The 13,081-nt window shown below is 48.0% G+C and overlaps 1 long non-coding RNA gene across 1 annotated transcript; it reads left to right on the forward strand.

Moving 5' to 3' along the window:
* The first annotated feature begins 6,208 nt into the window (after positions 1-6,208).
* On the forward strand, positions 6,209-7,756 carry LOC146404075 (uncharacterized). The gene is made up of 2 exons (XR_014844178.1): positions 6,209-6,403; positions 7,192-7,756. It is a non-coding gene; the product is annotated as an uncharacterized LOC146404075 (long non-coding RNA).
* The last annotated feature ends 5,325 nt before the right edge of the window (positions 7,757-13,081 follow it).

Here is a 13,081-nt window from a genome sequence, read left to right on the forward strand (position 1 = left end):
TTGGCTTATGTCTCCCATCAGAATATATTCCAGGGGCCAGGGATATTTCCTGGTGTATCTTCCATTGTATCCCCTGCAGCCAACAAAGAGTCTGGCACATAGTAAACACCCCAAAACTATATGCTGAGTAGAAGATGCAATCCAAAAATTCTAATCTCACTCCAATAAATTAGAAACAATAAATTAGTCTGTCAGTGGCACAATAGCAGTTAAGTTCCACCCTTCTAATCTCTAATTGCTAAGCAGTTGTAAAACCAAATGATATGGTACTGAGGTAGTAAACCTATCCAAACAATGTACTGTAATTGTCCAATCTACCCTGCATAGTCCAGGGAGTTTTTCTTCCTTTCCATAAAAAAGAGTCTCTTATTTATCTCCTCACATCATTGGATATAGTAAGACATGCCAGGGTTATTAAAAGTATATAAATCTCATATAGATTTGAAGTTTCTCTGATGGTATTAGTGGAATCAAAGTGGATTGTATCAGGGTCCATTCTGATTATTTATGCCTCTGGATTCCCACTTGTGTTGCCTTTGTAGACGTTTGACAATTCTCAAGGGGATTTTTTTTTTTTTTTTTTTTTAGTGCCGTACCTGCAGCATATGGAAATTCCCAGGCTAGGAGTCAAATTGGAATTGCAGCCACAGCAACGCCAGATCTGAGCTGATCTGTGATCTGCACCACAGCTTGCAGCAATGCTGGATCCTTAACCCACTGAATGGACACTATGTTGGGTTTTTAACCCACTGATCACAATGGGAATGCCTCAAGTGGATTTTTATGGTAGTTCCCTAACAGCTCTCATGGTGCAGTGCACAGTACTGGACTTATATTGTGCTGTTCCAGAGGGATGATCTAACCAGGCTTCTAGCTCCTCCCTGGTCTCTGGCATAAGATTTCACTGGTCCATTGTGGGCCCTGCATCAGCAATGGAGGCTCCAGAGTGTCTGGTTTGTCTGCATCCATGGCGTATGGAAGTTCCCTGGCCAGAGACTGACTCTGAATCCAAGCCACAGCAACAACACGGCCACTGCTGTGACAATGCCTTCATCCTTACCCACAAGAAGACTCCCCATGCTGCTTTGGATGTGAAGATGTGCAAAGCCTGCCTATCCCCTGAGGACAAAGGATTTCTGAATTCTGAGTAGCCTTTACGACCTCTGTCCACCAGATTTCTAAGAACATTCACAAGTACTATATATACAATAGTGTTTAGAGTGATTCCCACTCCTTTGCTCTGCAAGTTCAGCAGTTCAGCTAATGGTAGACTAAGGTGCCTGGCTGAGTCTTGGGGTAGTTACTTAATTCAAGATGTGAATGAAACTTGCACCTTAGGTTCTAAAGAGCTGAACAAAACTTCATAGCATATACTTGGAAGAAAGCTGAACTTTCTAGTTCTGTCTTCATTCAGCACAGATTGCATTAAAAAAATACTAATCGGAAGTTGTAAAAAACCAAAAAGAACTGGATTTTAAATTAAATTCTATTGCTATTTCTTTAAAAATAGCAAACTAGAATTATATTGCAACAAAATAGTTTTAAATTCTTTTATATCTGCAAAATTGTATTCATCTCTGCAGGGAAGTGGCCTATAATTTATTTTTGACCATCTCCCCTTCCCTCCCATGCTCATCTTACTGTCTCGCCAGTCTTTGCCCCTCACCCACCCCTTTCAGCTCTTCAGAAAAACTCAGTGTTTGCTATTTTTGTCTCTCTTGACCATCCTGTCCCATGTCCCGTTCATCAGTTTTCTTCTGCAAATGATGTCCTGTCCTTCCTGGAGTTCATCCACCTGGTGCTTCTGGTTTTCCTTGAGGTCCCCTCTGTATCCACGTCAATAACACAAAGGTATCGAGTGTGCAGTGGGCAGTGAGGGGTGGTGTGTGGGAAGGAGGAGGAGAGAGATAGCAGTGCTTAGTTACATGTGATTTTTTTCCAGTGCCTAGAGCAGAGGTCAGAAAAATTTCTTCTTCCCGAACTCACAAGATGGCTGTGAAGCTCATGTAAGATAAGACAATTTAGGAACTTAACATTATTTCTTTATTCCACCAATATTCATTCAGCACCTAAAATGGTGCAGGTCTTGGGCCCTGTGTCCCAAAGGTGGAGAGGGGAGATGGAGGCCCCCTGTTCCAAGCCTGCAGGCGTGAGGGTGAAGAGATGAGTGGACAGGGCACATGCTGCGGATGATGGGAGAAGCAAAGCTCCGAATGTCTCTGGAGACTCCCAGGGGGCACCCTTGTCCCTGGGGCCGGGCTTTTCACTGAAGTGATGGCTTTGTTGAGAGTCGTGTAGACATCAGCCAGGTTGAAATAATGACTAAATGCACTGAGGAGAGGTAAGGGCGATGTGTAAGACAAATCATGAGACCTTAGCTATGGCAACAGCTCCTAGTTCAAGGAGTCATAAGGAATGAGGCTGGAGGGGAAGGAAGGGCAGTGTCTTGGACATGGGATTGATCCTTGAAGGTTAAAATATTTTAAGTACGCATGCGACATTGTCAGGATTGAGTTTTCAGTGGGTTGGTCTGACCGGCAATGCGGAAGGTGCATTTGACAGAAAGAAGACTTGGGGAGAGAGAGAAGTTAGGAAGGTGTGGTAATAACTGAGCCAGAGATGAGGAGGCCCTGAATTAGGGCCATGGTAGTTTGCGTGGACGGGCTGAAATGGATTCCAGAAACATTTAGGCCCTCTAGCTGGCATGAGTGGGTGTTTGCTTGGGTAAGTAGCATGTAGTGGAGGGACCAAAACATCAGGAGAACTTCAGTTCCTGTGTTATTCTAATGTCAAGATAGATAATACTGGAGGTTCGAATAATTTGTAGGACGATGATCAGGTTTTGGACCCTTGGAGGATATTTGAATAGAAGTTGTAAAAAACCAAAAAGAACTGGTTTGGATGTGAAGATGTGCAAAGCCTGCCACGTCCCGTGGCAAGGGGATATTTAAGTCCAAAGTGAGTTCTGGGAGGCAAATGCAGACTGTGAGTCATCCTTTGATTTGTGATGGCTGAAACCTCAGGAGTCATTGGGATTATGACGGGACAAGGCATAGAGTGGGAATGTCCAGTGCCCAGTGCCCAGGGAGCTCCACCTGGTGTGTAGAAGTTCAGACCAAAAAGAAGACAGACCTGGTGCAGGGGTGGTGGAACCAATGGCTGCCATGGGAACCTCCAAGTAGAAAGTTTAAAGGAAGATGGGATGATTAATGTGTCAACGTACAGGGAAGACGTCTCAAAAGATGAAAACAGAGGACCCGATTGATCTGACAGAAAGCTGTGATACACTTTAGCAGGAGAGCCTTTGGTGGAATGGTGGGTCTGAAGCCGGCTTGCCGCGGGATGAAGCATAAAAGAGATGTGGCACCGAGGAGGAGTGGCAAGTGTGGATAAGTCCTCGACACGTATGGGATGGAGGGATGAGAGATACTGGACTGAAACCACATAGGATCTCAGACCCAAGAGCTACCTCTTAGAGCAGGAGGGAGAGGAGTAACCAGAAAACGTCGGTGGCCAACAAGAGAGCAAAGCTCTAGGGTAGGTGAGAGGGGAGAGGAGGCCACTGGTATGGGTGGATGGGTTAGCTCCGTGCAAAGATGCTTGTGTGTATTTGTGCTTCCCAAGATCCATGGTTAGTCAGACAGGGAACGACAACCGTCATATGGCATCACTTATATGTGGATCTTAAGAAAGGACACAAGGGAGCTCAGCTGCCGAAGAGAAACCGACCCACAGACTTTGAGGGCAAACTTATGGTTACCCAGGGGCACAGGGGAGGGCGGAGGGATGGCCTGGGGGTTTGGGATGGGCATATGCTCACTGAGGTATAGGGAATGATTGGCCAACAGGGACCTGCTAACATCGTCCCCATATGCTGTGACAATCGATGTGGGAAAGGAACCTCAAGGAGAAGGGATGTGTGCGCATGTACAACTGAATCACCTTACTGTACAGCAGAAGTGATCACTACATTGTAAATCAACTATGCTTCAATCAAACTTCCAACAATGGAAACAAAACATCTCCTGGCTAAAATCAAATCAAACAGTACAAAGGTGTTGGAACGAAAAGTGGCAGTATCCCCTTCTACATCTCTCAGTTCTAGCTCCAGTCCTCAGGGGAAACTGAAGCAGCTGAAGTGTTTCCTTTGTACTTTGCACTTTTTGCATTTCAGGGAATGTCGACCAAGACTATCTTCTCACTGCTGTGAAAATGGAGAATATGTTTTCCTAACCACAGCTTCACTCTCCTTCTCCAAATATTCCTCGTTTCCATTTTAGTTCTTATGTCGTTTATCCTTGTCGCCTTAAATATGAGAGTGTATTTCTTGCTCTGAGAAAGTTAGACAATTTCCTGTCTACATGAGATGAGGCTGTTAGTGCCTTTACCATCCCCCAAAGTGTAGCCACTGTATCTTGACTCTTACAGCGTCCAGATGAATACTATGCACCTTCCGAGCTCCATGTGTAGTCAAATCTTCTATGATGTGTCCGTAGGTTGATGGAACAATGTGGATGCCAGGGAAGGGCCATTCCACTCTTGAGGCCAACAGGAGAGATTTTGAGATCCAGACCCCTCAGCCCACCTTCGTGAGTTCACTCCATGGTTCGGGTGCTTATGACTGTAGGACCTTGGGCAATTTACTTCAGCTCTCTGTGTCTCAGTGTCCCCACCTTAAGGTGGGAGTGGTAATAGTGCTTATCTTTAGGTGCCCTTGTGAGCTCTACATTTATAAGTGCACGTAAAGGGTTTAGACCTGTGTCTGGCTCACAGAAAGCCCAGTGAGGACCAGATGTGACCGTGCACAGCTCACGGCATCACCAAGCAGCTTCCCAAAGCATCCTTACTTTTGGAAAGTAGGAGATGGATGCTTTGGTCCCGTGGGCCACTTAAAGGAACAGTCCTTTTTGCCTTAAGGTGGACATGCTCTCATCGTTTGCTTTGCATTTAACCTACGTCTTTCCTGTATTCCGTGGCTGTTTTGGGAGCTTAAGTTGTTTCCTCTTCCCCCTCCTCCCATCCCCCTCCTCCTCCTCCTCCCCCTCCCCTTCCTCCTCCACCTCCTTCTGGTCCTCCTCTTTCCTTGGGAAAATTGGTACGCCTGCTGGCACTACATCAGGCGGTGTGCTCTTTCTAGCTCCTGAAAGGCAGCTTGTCGGCAAAGGCTACAAAGCAGGACTTGATGTATTGCTTGGTTGATTGTCCGGACTGGAGAAAACGATAAAGAAAATGTTAATAACTGAGATTAAGTTTCAAAGGGTGTAGTGCCTGTAGCTGTCATGCTGGGAACAGCAATGCCGAGACACACGTTCCCTCCCCCTGCCCCCGGCCTGCCCCCAGAGCTGGTGGGCAATTTGTCACCATAATTTTTCTCCATTATGCCCATAGTTGTTTGCATTTCAGATCATTGTCATCTGGGGTTTTTACCTTTTTGGTGCAAAGCATCAAGAAGCTACATCAGGAAAGATCAATGTAGATGTTTGTTTCTGGCACTTAGTTGGTTTTATTCACATTTGACGAGTAGTTTAGCTGCATGCCACAGTGGAGGTTCAACACGTATGTTCCCTTGGGATTCTGAAGGCACTGCTCCTCAGTCCTGTAGCATACAGACAGCCTCGATGACGATTTCTTCTTTGACTCATGGCTTATTTAGTCTGTCTTCTTATTCCCCAGATACTCGACCTGTCTCCTAGATAACCAGTACTACCAGTTTCTGAGGAAAAGCTCCCAAACCTTCATGTAGATGTGACATGGTTTTCAGAGATTCGGTTGGCTTCAAATGCTTCAAGGTTCCACTGTTTGGGAAAAGGGGGATCATCTGACCTTTAGTCATTTTCTTTGTGTATCGAGAAATAATTGTCCCTCTTACTAAGGTTGGCAACCTCATTAAGCCTTCTTATTCCTCAAGAAAGGCTGATCCTCCTTCGGTTGATCAAACATAGATCACAACCCGTGATTGAAACAGATCCGGTAAAATGGGGAAGCTGAATGGAGTGGTGAGGTTTCCATAGCAGATGCCTGGGAAGCTGGGCAGGAGGAGAGGCACCATCTCTGACCCAGTGGGAGAACATCCCCACTGTCAAGGAATTTCTCCTCTTTCCTAACTGGCACATGACACTGGCATGGGGAGTATGTGACACAGTCTCGGGTCAAGCACTGTGCTGTTCCTGGGGAGGGGTGAGGAAGATCATGGACCAGGAAGTGTGATACTGGCATGAGTGTGGCAAGTCATTTATGAGATTGCGTGTGGATGGCGTTTTGGTTGGGAAATGAGGTCATTGTGCCCGTCCTGGGCTGCTCCCCCTGTGCCGTGCAGGGCTGCCTGGCCTTATAAAAGGAGTGACCGTCGTCCCAGCCCCACTCTCTTCCAGACACCAGTCCTAGACCTTCTTTGGAGCCTCTGGTGAGTACAGGTCTTAGAGGTCTTTCTTGGTCCTTGGGTGGTGGGATTTCACCTGAGTGTAGAAGAGACTTTATTTTTACCCCTCAATACTCTTTCTGGGGGAAAGAATACAATGAGGTTGGGAGGGGGGTACGGTTTCGCTGGTGTTTGGGAGGTGATGTGGAATGGGAGGAGAGCGATGGAGTCCAAGGCACCACCTTACCCTGAAGGAGAGAAACAGAGATGAGGCGCTGTGCTGGAGCACCCCCTCCCCCATTCGTTCCCACAGCCTCCCTCTCACGGCTCCATCCCAGTGAACGGTGGGATTGGGCCTTTGCATTTCTCCTCAAAAGCTCAGCCCCACAGTCGGGTCGGTTAGCCCAGCAAGCAGGGCCTCGTGGGACCTCTGGGCAGAGATGTGTTTTGAGACTGGTGACCCTTTCAATAAGTGAGTTCTTCCTCTCCAGGTAAAATTTGTATTCACACTACCCACCTGTGGGTGATTTTAGCCTTAGGAAGTGGTTGAATGTGAGATGAAGCAGAAAGGCCTGAGGCCCGAGGGTGAGAGGTGCTCAAAAGAAAGGGTGAAGATGGGCCACAAATTCCTAAAGGCTGTAGTAGGAATCCAAGAGAGTCCTTGGAGACCAACATGTTGGTGGCCCATTGGATTGTGGTGATCACTGTACACCGAGAAATGAATGAATCCATTGAGTCATAAAAAAAGAAGAACCAAGTGTTGATGGTCGAGCTGACTGCTCTATGGACAGGACTGTCTTTGTGGTGACCAATGTTGTCTCACTGTACTTCAGGTTCCGTGAGTCCCAGGAACGATGTCTTACCAGCAGCAGCAGTGCAAGCAGCCCTGCCAGCCACCTCCTGTGTGCATACCCAAGTGCCCTGAGCCATGTCCACCCCCTAAGTGCCCTGAGCCATGTCCACCTCCTTGCCCACCTGTGGTGTGCCCAATTCCAGTATGCCAGCAGAAATGCCCACCCTGCCCACCGTGCCCACCGTGCCCACCGTGCCCACCCTGCCAGCAGAAGTGTCCACCCAAGTGCCTGTAAGAGCAGCAGACTTCCTCAGGACCATGCAACAACGGGATCCAGGCTCCTCTTGGTCCCAGGGCTCCCTCGTCCTCCCTTTGGCCATGGTGATAGACTGCATCCTTCTCAACCTCCCTCCTGGATTCACAGCTGACGGAGAAAAGGCTTGGTTCCCCAGGCTCATAGGATGTTGTTGGAAGAGCAGCAGCGTCATCGCCGGATGGGGCTCTGCCATCTGCCTGCCTGTGATCTGGGTTGTGATCTCCAGCCTCTGAGCGCTTCAGTGTGTCTCTTTTTCAGTTCTCCAATAAAGGACATGTTTCATGGTCAAGCTCTCAATTCTTCCTTTTGTTCTTTTTTGTTTGTTTTGTTTGTTTGCATGTATTGCTCTCCAGTCTTCTGCCAAGGACAACAAACTCTTTTGAGGGGTCCTTTTCCTTCCTACTAAATCATTAGCATGAGGCTTCTCCAAGCTGTCTTCAGTTGGGTCTGAAATATGTTCTTTTGGATTTTTTACATCCAATCCTTCTTTTTTGTCATTGGTTTCCAACGGGTTTCTGCCTCTTTCTACCTTGTAGGCCCCTGAAAAGAAGGAACTTCTCTCAGCCTCAGTTTCCTTACCTGTAAGGTCTGGAAACAATGTATGATTGCCGTGCGTAACTGATTGAACCACTGGCGCTCCCACAGGTGGAAAGAATATATTCAACTCAGCAGGCTCATAGAAATTAATGTATTCCCAAGAGTTTCCTAATTATGTATCAGGTGCCAGGCAGGTGGTTAGGTGTTCGAAGAATGATGATGGGGCCAAGGTCCTTGTCCTCAGGGAGCCTACATGCTTGAGGGGATTACAAACACACACACACACAGACCCACACACAGACACGTGTAAGACAAATAAGAGTTATGCTTGGGTGTATGTTAGAGACCATTGTTTTGAAAAGATCTTCCAACGAGGCGTTGTGGGCACCCAGTTGAATGAACAGAAGACTGAGCCGTGTGTGTCCTGGGGTTCGTGCTTCCAGGGAGAGGAGATGGCAAGGGCAAGGCCAGAGCAAAGTTAGAGCAGAGAGAAGAGAGATGGGGTGTGGGCTGTGGGTGGGGTTGAGCAGCTGTGAAACATGGAAGTTCTTGGGCTCAAGGTGGACTTGGAGCTGCAGCTGAGGCTTAGGCCACAGCCACGGCCACACAGGATCCTTAAGCCACTGAGTGAGGCCAGGGATCGATTGATGACCCCGTGTCCTCACAGAGACAAGGTCCAGTTCTTAAGCCTCTGACCCACAACGGGAACTCCTCAAGTGGATGTTTTGTTTTCGTTCCCTCCCTGCTCTCAGGGTGGAGGCCAGCAGGCCTGGACTTCCGGTGCTGAGAGCATCCAGGGAGGCCTTGTGTTTGTGTGGGTGGCGTCCGTGTCCCAGGGGAGTTGTGAGTAGGACGGTCCTTGTATCGGCTTCAAAGTCCACCTTTGTGCTTTCAGATCATGGTGCTGTGGGCTGATATGGGGGTGAAGGATGAAGTGACATGTCTGTGCTTGGGGGTCTTCAGCCCCGTGAGCAGGAGCCTGTGAGGAGGAAGATGGCAAACGGGTGATGTCACTGTTGGGCAGTTCTTGCTGCCCAGGGGAGCCGTTTTGTGCCCTGGAAAGATGCAGAGTCAGGGCTTAGGTATCCAAGAAGAGGAGGGTCGGTCCTCCCTTGTTGCTGCTGCCATCAGGGACCCTTCCCCAAGACTAGCATCATCACCATGGCCATCAACGACCACCAACACGACTGGAGAAAGAAGATTGGCATGGACGGCTTCTTCTCAGGTAAACAGCTAAAGCCCAAGTGCCGAGGTGAAATACCTGGAGAGGCTGGGGTGGCGGCAGATAAACGCCCAATACCTTCCTCACCATCACTGACTCGGAGTTTTCCGTTTTCCTATGTCAGAACCAGAAGTGAAACCACCCCGCAGGCAGCTCCACACACGAGGTGGAACACAGAGCCAGTTCTCTCCGAGGCTGTCGGTGGAAAGGCTCTGTCTGGACACAGGTTAGGACTGGTTCTCTGGCCCTGTCTCAACAACCTACCCAGCGAGCAGGTGCAACGAGGGAGGTCAGACAGGGAAGGAGCTATTAAGGTTGTCATGTGAGGTCCTGGAGATGCTGGTCTGGGAAAGGGGAGCCGTGGGGGGTAAGAGTATTTGCTGCAGCGTCCAGACCGCTGAGCCTCAGCGGGAGAGCAGAGCTGTGACTCTGTGCAGCTCTAGGGACAGAGGTTCTGCTAGACTTCAAGGTAGACCAAGGAAGCCATTTCTGGGAGGGGGAGAGATGGAGAGGGACTGGGATTTGGGGGGATAGTAGATGCAAACTCTTTTATTTGGTGTGGATGAGCAGAGATCCCGCGGTACAGCGCAGCGTCCTAAATCTAACGACTTGTGATGGGACATGATGGAACCAAACATGAGAAAACGAATGTGTGTATATATATATATATATATATATATATACATATATATATATATATATACACATATATATATATATATATTTCTCCGGGTATATATATATAACTGGTTCCCTCTGCCATCCACATAAACGAATGTGTGTATATATATATATATATATATACACACATATATATATATATATATATATATATTTATATTTCTCTGGGTATATATATATAACTGCTTCCCTCTGCCATCCAGTAGAAATTGACCGAATATTGCAAATAAATGATAGTAATAATTTTCAAAAGGATGAGTATATGCAAACCTTAACTCAGTTAAAAAAAACAGAGAGAGAGAGAGAGAGAGAGAGAGAGAGAGAATGAGATTTTTCTGATTGAGATGCACCCCAGGGTGAGATTGTTACTGGTGGAACTGTGGGGCCATGAAACCTCCGCCTGAAGCTCAAGAAACGTCTTTAAAATGAGAATGTTGTTTCCAATCTCCAAACAAGGTTTTCCATGCATTCACGAAGACACATCAACAGGACTGAACGATTTTTATCCATCAGCTAGAGGATCGATTTCCCTCTCAAAGCACATTTCCCAGGCACTCTCACACAACATCTTTTATTTTTTTTCATCACAAGAACTTATTGTTTAGTTGTTGTTGAAGGATATTGTTGGATGGTTTGTCTGTTTGTTTTAGGTCCGCACCCGCGTCACAAGGAGGTTCCCAGGCTAGGGGTCGAATTGGAGCTACAGCGGCGTGCCTACACCACAGCCAGAGCAACACCAGGTCCGAGCCATGTCTGTGACCTACACCACAGCTCAGGGCAACACCCGATCCTTAACCCACTGAACGAGGCCAGGGATCAAACCCACAACCTCATGGTTCCTAGTCGCATTTGTTTCCTGGGCAGCACAACGGAAACTCCGAAGTGGAGATGTGAACTGAATGTGGAAATGGGATTTGGAGCTCTGGGCCCTCAGCAGGACAGAGACCCCAGTTCAGTACATGGAAGGTGCCTAGAAGGAGGAGACCAGACAGCGGGACGAGGGGAGGAGAACAGGCTGGGCTGAGGCCCGAGTGCCAAGTTCAGGGGATTTGAGGGCTTCACTGGAGGGTTCAAAAGGAGGCTGGAACCCTCCTCCGCATTTTCCCTTTGCTTTGGTATTGGTACCTACGGCTGCTCGCCAGCCATGTGAACACCGCAACCCTGAGTCCAGGGTCCTGGGACTGCACTATTCCTTGGGCTGACCTACCCAGGCCTCCGGCTCCTGCCTTGACTCTGGCACGGGATCCCACTGGTTCATGGGGGGCCCTGTACCAGCCACGGAGGCTCCAGAGTGCCTGGTTCAGCGGCAGCAGGAGGGCAGCGTTTGGATTTCTCTAGGCAGGTCCTCCCTCCATTCAACAGAGGGCAGTGAGGGGTGGTGTGTGGGAAGGAGGAGGGCATAGAAGACGGTGCATAGTTACATGAGATTTGTTTGGAGTGCCTAGAGCAGAGGTGAGAAAAGTTTCTTCGTTCCTGAACTCACAAGATGGCTGTGAAGCTCATGTACGATTAGACAATTTAGGAACTTAACATTATTTCTTTATTCCACCAATATTCATTCAGCACCTAAGATTGCACAAGTCTTGGGCCCTGTGTCCCAAAGGTGGAGAGGGGAGATGCAGGCCCCCTGTTCCAATCCTGCAGGCGTGAGGGCGAAGCAGATGAGTGGACAGGGCACATGCTGTGGATGATGGGAGAAGCAAAGCTCCGAATGTCCCGGGGGCAGGGCTTTTCACTGAAGTGATGGCTTTGTTGAGAGTCGTGTAGACATCAGCCTTGTTGAAATGATGACCAAATGCACTGAGGAGAGGAATGAGTGATGTGGAAGACAAATCCTGAGACCTTAGCTATGGCAACAGCCCCTAGTTCAAGGCACGGAGTCATAAGCAATGAGGCAGGAGGGGAAGGAAGGGCAGTGTCTTGGATGGGGGATTGATCCTTGAAGGTTAAAATATTTTAAGTACGCATGTGACATAGTCAGGATTGAGTTTTCAGTGGATTGTTCTGGCCAGCAATGCGGAAGGTGCATTTGACAGAAAGAAGACTTGGGGAGAGAGAGAAGTTAGGAAGGTGTGGTAATAACTGTGCAAGTGTTGGGGAGGCCCTGAATTAGGGCCACGGGAGTTTGCATGGACAGGCTGAAATGGATTCCAGAAACATTTAGGCCCTCGGGATGGCATGAGCCGGTGTTTGGCTGGATAAGCAGCATGTTGCAGAGGGGAAAACAGTCCAGAGAACTTAAGGTACTGGGTTATTCACATGGAAAGATAAAGAGTCCTGGAGATTTGAAGGGTTTGTGGGAGTATGATCAGGTTTTGGACACTTGGAGGATAGTGGAATAGAGACGTCCAGAAGGCAAAGGGATAGCTAAGTCCAAGGTGAGTTCTGCGATGCAAATGGAGCTGTGTGAGTTGACAGCTGTGTTATGATTGCCGAAACCACGGGAGTCATTGGGATTATGCCTGGAGAAGCATAAAGTGGGGCGATCCTGGGGCTAGGGACCAGAGAACGCCATTTGTTATTTGGAAGAAGAGGTTCAGGCCAGAGAGAAGAACGGCCCAGTGCAGGGGTCGTAGAAACAGTGGATGTCCTGGAAATCTTCAAATAGGAAAAGGTGAGGAGGGCTCATCGTTTGCTTCCCATTTAACCTGTATCTTGTGTTACATTTTGGTTTTGGCATCGCATTTCTTTTTCTTCCTCTTCTTCTCCTCTTCCTTCTTTCGTGAACTGAATGTCTGCTGACACCGCATCTTTCTAGCTCATGAGATGAATTGTTGGCAAATGCTACAAATCCAGACTTGATGTATTGCTTGGTTGATTGTCTGGACTTGAGAAAACGATAAAGAAAATGTTAATACCTGAGACTAAATGTCCACGTGGGTCGTGTCAGTAGCCGTTATGCTGTGAAGAGCTATGCCTAGACACATAGTTTTGTCCCCCTCCAGGGCGCTGCTTGGGAGTTATTTACGATTGTAGGACCGACTGCTGTCCGTCTTTAACCAGCCTCTCACACTTTCTCTCTTGTTCTAGGTAGAGTTTCCAATGGGAAATGTCATTCCTGGAGTCCTTCAAACGAGGGTTTCCATAGCATCTGGTCTCCCAAATCGTTGTCACCCTGGGGCTTTCATTCTCTTAATGATTCTCCTTTAGGTCCCCAGTTGCTGGCATTTCAGA

Source organism: Sus scrofa, chromosome 4, assembly GCF_054392235.1.
Source record: "Sus scrofa isolate SSC_HxYL_T2T_F1_AM1 chromosome 4, Sscrofa_HxYL_maternal_Yorkshire_Landrace_v2.0, whole genome shotgun sequence".
Classification (NCBI taxonomy): Eukaryota; Metazoa; Chordata; class Mammalia; order Artiodactyla; family Suidae; genus Sus; species Sus scrofa.